This window comes from Xiphophorus maculatus, chromosome 20, assembly GCF_002775205.1.
Source record: "Xiphophorus maculatus strain JP 163 A chromosome 20, X_maculatus-5.0-male, whole genome shotgun sequence".
NCBI classification, from domain to species: domain Eukaryota; kingdom Metazoa; phylum Chordata; class Actinopteri; order Cyprinodontiformes; family Poeciliidae; genus Xiphophorus; species Xiphophorus maculatus.
In genome coordinates this window covers 27,716,940-27,723,502 of record NC_036462.1, presented here as the reverse complement: position 1 = coordinate 27,723,502, position 6,563 = coordinate 27,716,940, and positions in this window count along the sequence as shown.

The following is a 6,563-nucleotide window of genomic DNA, read 5'->3' as shown; positions in this document are numbered from 1 at the left end:
ATCATCACCGAGATAATTTTCTTACAATGGAAAATGTTCATTTCAACACAAAGTATTCATCTTTTTATAACCGAGCTTTTATAATTAGTAGAACCACGTTTATCCGGAGACTTTTACTGAAAAGCCCACTTCACTGCACCCAAATCAGATTTAACTTAATTTACTAAACACGGCCAAGTACATCAAGCTTCTTGAAAGAAAGTGACCCAAATCCCGTTTTTACGACCGAGAATAAATTTGCTCAGTAGAGCCCGAAAGAAATTGAAAACCAGATTCCTTTCTATTGACACAGTAAACGTGCAAAATCCTGTTAAAGTTTTGGATCTATGATGAATAAAAGCCATTTTGGACCAAAAAAATTATAATAAAATTGACAACTTTATTTATTTGTTTTAAGTTATTTTTTTCTTTTGGCCCTTTAAGTACTTTTAATGAAATGATTTTGGCCCACCTGACAGAAGGTTTGGACGCGCCAGCCTTAAGGCCACAGGGGTTTTGGACTTCTAATGGCACTGATCGGTTCCTCCAATCCACGTTTTATCTAACTTCTTTCTTGTCCTGTGGCTTTAATATCCTTCTATGGGTCTGAGGAAGGAGGGATGCTTTACCAGCAAGGCCCAGACAAAGGTCAACCCCCCCCTCCGTCCCCTTAACCCCGGCCCGTTTTTACAGCACACACTCTACGAGACCTGCATTTGAACCGCGCTGCACTTCCTTTCATCTTCTACGTCTCCTTCTCCCTAACTCAACTCTGCGAGGGGATGTTCGGAATACCTTTTGATTCCGCTAATTCAATTTGATGGAAAAACAAATACTCCGGGGGAGAGACGGGGGACGAGGAAAGAGTGGGAGTAGCAAGGGGGGATGGATGGATGGCGAGGAGGACGAGGAGATCGGACACTCGCGCCGAGCCCTGGGAGGGAGCGAGGGAGGCGGTGAGGGAAGTTGGTGAGTATAAACAGAAGAGAGCGGAGGGGAGAAAGAGAAGGAGGCAGGGAGTGGGAGATGAGCTAAAACATCCAGTTCCAGGTTGAAGTCGTAAAACCTCCCGGTGCTCTGATCTAGGTGGCCGCCATGTTCACCCCACTGACGCATCGAAGATCTCTCCTCTTCATCTCTCCTCAGGAATGCCACTCTGATAGTCAAGATAAGTAACTTCCTACTTTATGTTTTTCTGTGTCACATAATTCAGGAGGAGAGTCAAGAGGGGACGCCTCCGCGCTCAGCGCAGCCGTCCGCCCAGGGAGGCGAAAAACATACAACGTCCTCACTTTACCAAAATAAAGGGCCGAGAAATCTGAACGGGTGAGCAATGGTGAAAGCAGTGTTCGGTATTCAAAATATAAACCTCATTCCAAGTGTGAATGTTATTGCCTTATCTTCGGGCCCATCAGCGTTTCCCCACCAGTTAGTTTTGTTACATTTTAACCTTAAACGTCAGGGTATGTTATTGGGATTTTATGCGCTAGACCAGCACAAAGAAGTGCCGAATAATGATGTAGAACGGAAAAGATGTGGCTTTCTGAAAAATGATCCTTGTACTGACCCACTTTTACTCTGATAACCCTAAATAAAAGGGTTATCAGAAATAAAATTACTTCTGGATGCTGTCAGAAGTAATTTTAGAAGAATTTTAGTCAAGTAGCAGCATCGTGAAGATCAACAAACACACCAGACAGCTCCGGGAGAAACCTGTGAAGAAAGAGAAACAATAAATCCCACTTTTTTTAGAGCTCAAATCGAAATTCTTGGAGGAACTCTGGAGGAGCTGCAGAAATCCACAGCTCAGGTGGGAGCACGTGTCAATATGATAAATAGAAGATGTGCTACTGGAAAATCAGAAAAGTGACAAAGAAATGAAGCCATAAAATGTTTGCAGTTTGTGATGTAATGTTGGTGGAACGAGGCGCTCTGCTGACCAAGAGACCAATTCTGAAGTGGTTTGAGCTACATGCACAATGTATCAGCAATAATATGTCATCGGCCGATATTATTGTCTTTTTTTGACATATCAGTATCGGTATGATAAGTAAACCTTTGCAGCTAATAAAATCTAATTTTATTTCCATCTTTTTGACATTTGTGTACATGTTTTGGGCGGGAGAGGGGCGGATTGGACACGAGTTGTTTGTTTGGTCGGGTGACAGCGACCAAACAAACAGCGAGTTATGCAGCCAGAATCTGTTGGCAAAATGTCAAAAATTATTCACAGATTTTCTTCATCCAGTCTGACTGACCTTGAGCTTCTTACAAGCAAAAACTAAGTCTAGATGCGTAAAGCTGATGGGGACAATGAGACAAACACTACAACGTATCGGCTCTTGCAGCTGAACACAGCTGTCCACCACTCTTTTCAAACTGCTCTTATTTTTAAGATCTGCTTTAAACCTTGTTTTATTTTTCTCCCACCTCAAATACGGTGAGATTTGTGGGCAGTACGTGGCAAAATGTGAAGATTCAGGGCTCATGATTATATGGCAAGCCACTGTAGCAAACGTGTTTGTCACGTGACTGATCACATTTACGATAATCAGTTTCTTTTACAATTTTACATAGACCATTTTAAGGTAATCTTGTTTAAATTTAAGACCTAAATGAATTACCAACAACCTACGTAATGAATAAATTATCTTTAACTTACCTAATAACTCAACCAGGTTAAATGTAACTGATGTTTCTTAACTCTGGCGTGTGATTCCAGTGCATTAGCACTTTATTACAGTGTGCAGGTGCCTTCGCCGTCATAGGTCGCCATGGAGATCTTGTATTAGTGCATCAGGTTTTCTTACGCGCATTAGTTCCTCTGAATTGTGCTAAGGGATGTCAGAGGAGTCAGATTCTTATTTGTAAAGATTTAATTCTACTTTGTTGTTGTAGGTGGAAATAGTTATCCAAATAGAGTTTCCTGCATGTCCTTTTAAAAAATTTCAAGGCCTAAAATATGGATACATAGATAAGGTTCTTTTTAAGACGGCAGATCAACAAATTAAAAGGATCCAGAAGTCCATACTCTTAAAAGCTTTACAAAGAACTTTCTCGTACTCCTATCAAAGGTTTATTTCCCATCACTAACCCCAATCTTGATTATCGCTGACATGAAAATGCACAACCTTCTACCACCTCATTAAAACATTGCAACCATGAATATGTGTTTTTTATTGCCCTGGCAACAAAAATGTGTTAGTCAGCAGCATAATCTCCTACTAAAACTTTAGAAAAATGTCATGTTTGATTTATTCAGCTGAAAAATACCTATTGAAATTATTTTCTGATTTTCTCCTCATTGCTAGTTGCATGGTTACGGCATGCCTTTTATCAGTACCTTGTTGGTTAATTTTGTGTCTGTTGAACCATTTCCTTGTCGATTTCGACATGTTTTGGATCACTATCTCGCCTTAAGATCTATAAGCCATTTTCAGCTTTCTGGCAGAGGTCATTATTTTTATCCTTCCTGGTATTTCAAACAGCTCATAAACTCTACCAAGGTAACCGGCTTCCAGGATCTTTGGAGGAGAAAGCATGACATCTCCTCCACCATGCTTATTTTTTCCTCATATTCATCTTTTGCTTTGTGCAACACCTACTTTTAGCTAAATTTTAGTCTCATCTAATCAGTCTAGTTAAAGACTCTCCCTCCAAAAGAACCGATTGGCAGGTAGACGACACCTAATGGCTGTTAGAGACCCTTGACCCCAGGAGGTCACTCGTTTCTGAAGTTATCTAACAAAAAGTTTTGATTCTTGTCTTTCCCTCCCTTAGCATCCTTCTTTCTGAGTATGGAGGTAAAACTAATCTGGACTGTCGTTCAGCCGAGCGGCCAGGCCCTCTGCATTGTGGCATATTTACACCTCATGCATTTAAACAGAACATTATGGATTATTAATTGGAGGGTCAGAGAATCGTTGGTTAGCTTAAAAAAAAAAGGATCAACTAAAAATGCTTCAGCTACATTTGTTGTTATTGTTCTGTTATCGGATCCATTATTTGTGTCACCAGCAGTGGCACCTTCAAGGAAGGGTCCAGGGGGGCCATAGCCCTATCTTAAAAAATGCTGCCAGAGAATAATGTTCATGTCACAGAAAGGTACACAGATTCATCTTTTTTTTAAAACTGTGCCCCCTACATTTTTGGGGGGCACTACTGCTCACTTAAAAAAAAAATTTATATCTTGACATGGAGGGTTTTTTTCTTTTATCTCACTTAATAGATGTCCAATTGAAAATTTTCTCTAATCTTTCCACTGCGCGATTTTGCTTCTGACACTCAAAACGAAACTATTCTAAGGCTTTTTTTTTTCTTCTTCTTTTTTGCTAGACCAATAAATTTGTCCGCATCTGTGCGCGCACTTGCATGTTCATGTGTGATGTGGGAGTCTCTGGTGTTTCAGACCGCTGTATTATTTTTGGGAGGGCTGCTCCTTCCCTCCGGAGGGCCTCCCTGAAGAGTGCTTGCTCTCTGGGAGCCCGGCCAAAGCCCAGCCGAGCGGACCCTTCGGCTGCGGCGGCTCACAGCCCACTGGAGTCGCGGCCCTCGGCGCTCGGCCCGGCTCCCACAGAGCTGCGCTGCACACAGATGGCCAGACCGCTCGCTGCCAAGTCGTGCGTTGCATTTTTCACCGGTGAATCAAGAGGATCCCTCCTCTCTCAGATGGTTGGACGCAGCCACCCGGTCCTGCATACTGTCAGGGTTTCTGAAGCGGACAGCTGCGTACGACGCAGCATTTTGCCTACACTGGATAACAAAAACAGTACCTATAAAAGTCCCTGGACAAATCTTTTTCCTTTTTTTCCATGATTTAAACAGCCCAGACCTCTGGAAAACCCCAGCAGATGTCAACAGGGCGGAGGGTTCAGGAAGGGGTAGCTGTCCACTTTTAGCTTAGACCGTTTAATCGGACGGTTTGTGTTGTGGGCGTGTGAGGGCATGTTGAGCTCGGCAATGATGACCTAAAATTGGCCCTAATCGAGCAGACTCATTAGTCGCTTGGCGGTGTTCAAAGTTTCTTCAATCCGTCCCCGCGCCCCCTTCGCTTTACTGTAATCGTCCAAATGGGAGGCAGAGACGGGGCAAGCGGCGCAGAAAGGAGGAGACCACAAGGCAAACAGAAAACATGGGAGAGCAGACAGAGAGAGAGAGAGAGAGAGAGAGAGAGAGCACACAAAAAATAAACAAAGAGAAAGAAAAAGAGGGAGAAACAGAGTCGACGCCTGCTTCCTGGCAGCCTCAGCTGCGAGCACATCTGTGTGTGAAGGGGTTTGAGCAGACCCCCACGTGTTTGCTCAGGTCGCCTGATTGCCTTTCCTTCCTCTCCGCTCTCCCACTAAAGACCCCGCTGTCCTTCCTCTCACTCCAGTCGCCACGGCCAAAAGCGAGAGACAGGGGGCCCGCTCTGTGACAGACGCTGGGAGTGAGAAAAACACCGCTCTCATGACTCAGTAGTTTTCACACACACGCGAGTTCACACACGACGTTTGGGGACTACTGAACGCCAAAAAACAGGGTGACGCCTGCGTACGTTGTTTCGTCAAATGCAGGGGTGTGAATTCTTGGCTGCATGTGCGTAAGCATGAGGATACGCGCATATGCATGATGCATGACTGTGTGTGACTCCGGAGCCCTTCGCTGGAGCCTGCTGTCTGGGCACAATGGTCCAGCCTGGGGCCTTCGCTCCACAAAGAGGCCTTCTCTTAACGACGAGCCATCACAGATAGAGGAGGAGCCTGACCAAAGCATTACCACGCTTTAGGGATCAGAGAGCTTCTCTTGATGCATCTGATACCGCTTATGATTTTAATGACCACGCACCCTTTGTGAAGGGGGAACTTCAGCGTAATAGCCGTGTGTACCGTCCCACACAAACATTTCAGAATAACACGCTTGCTATCATAAAAAAAAAAAAAAAAAAAAGGCCCAACATGGAACCGGACTCATTAAGAGACGCATCCGAAAGCAAGATCGTGTGATGAGGCAAAAGGCAGCAACTTGTAAAAGGTATTTATAGCATGTAATCTTTTTACCGCAAGCTTCTCTGTAACGTATTAGGATTTTATCTGACAAGCCAATAACTGTGTTAGTTCAAGCGGTGAAGATGAAACATTGAAATTCTGGAAAATGTAAGTCGCTTTTGCATTCAAATAAAACCCAGTGCAACCAGTTGCCTTCAGAAGACGCGTGATGATTTTATATTTTGTATATTTTGATTTTGTAAATGAACTTTACCCCGTGTGTCATTTAATCCCAGTGTAAATCCATCTGCTCTGTGACGGGCTCAAAAGGTTTTCAGAGAACAAACAGCACCATGAAGACCAAGTATCACTGCAAGCAGGTCAGGGGAAGAAAGATGTTTAAAACAACGTCCCAGCCTTTAAACATCTCACAGAGCCCAGTCCATAGCATCGTTTGAAGATGTACTGAAACCTACCAAGACACGGCCGTCCAACCCAAACTGAGACCGAGAGCTCAGCTTGGAGACTTTAGTCAACTTTTAGTTATGGAGTCCACAAATCTGTCCTTCATTGAAAAAGTAGCAAAAAGAAACCTGTGGAAGAACTTCTGGTCTTCCT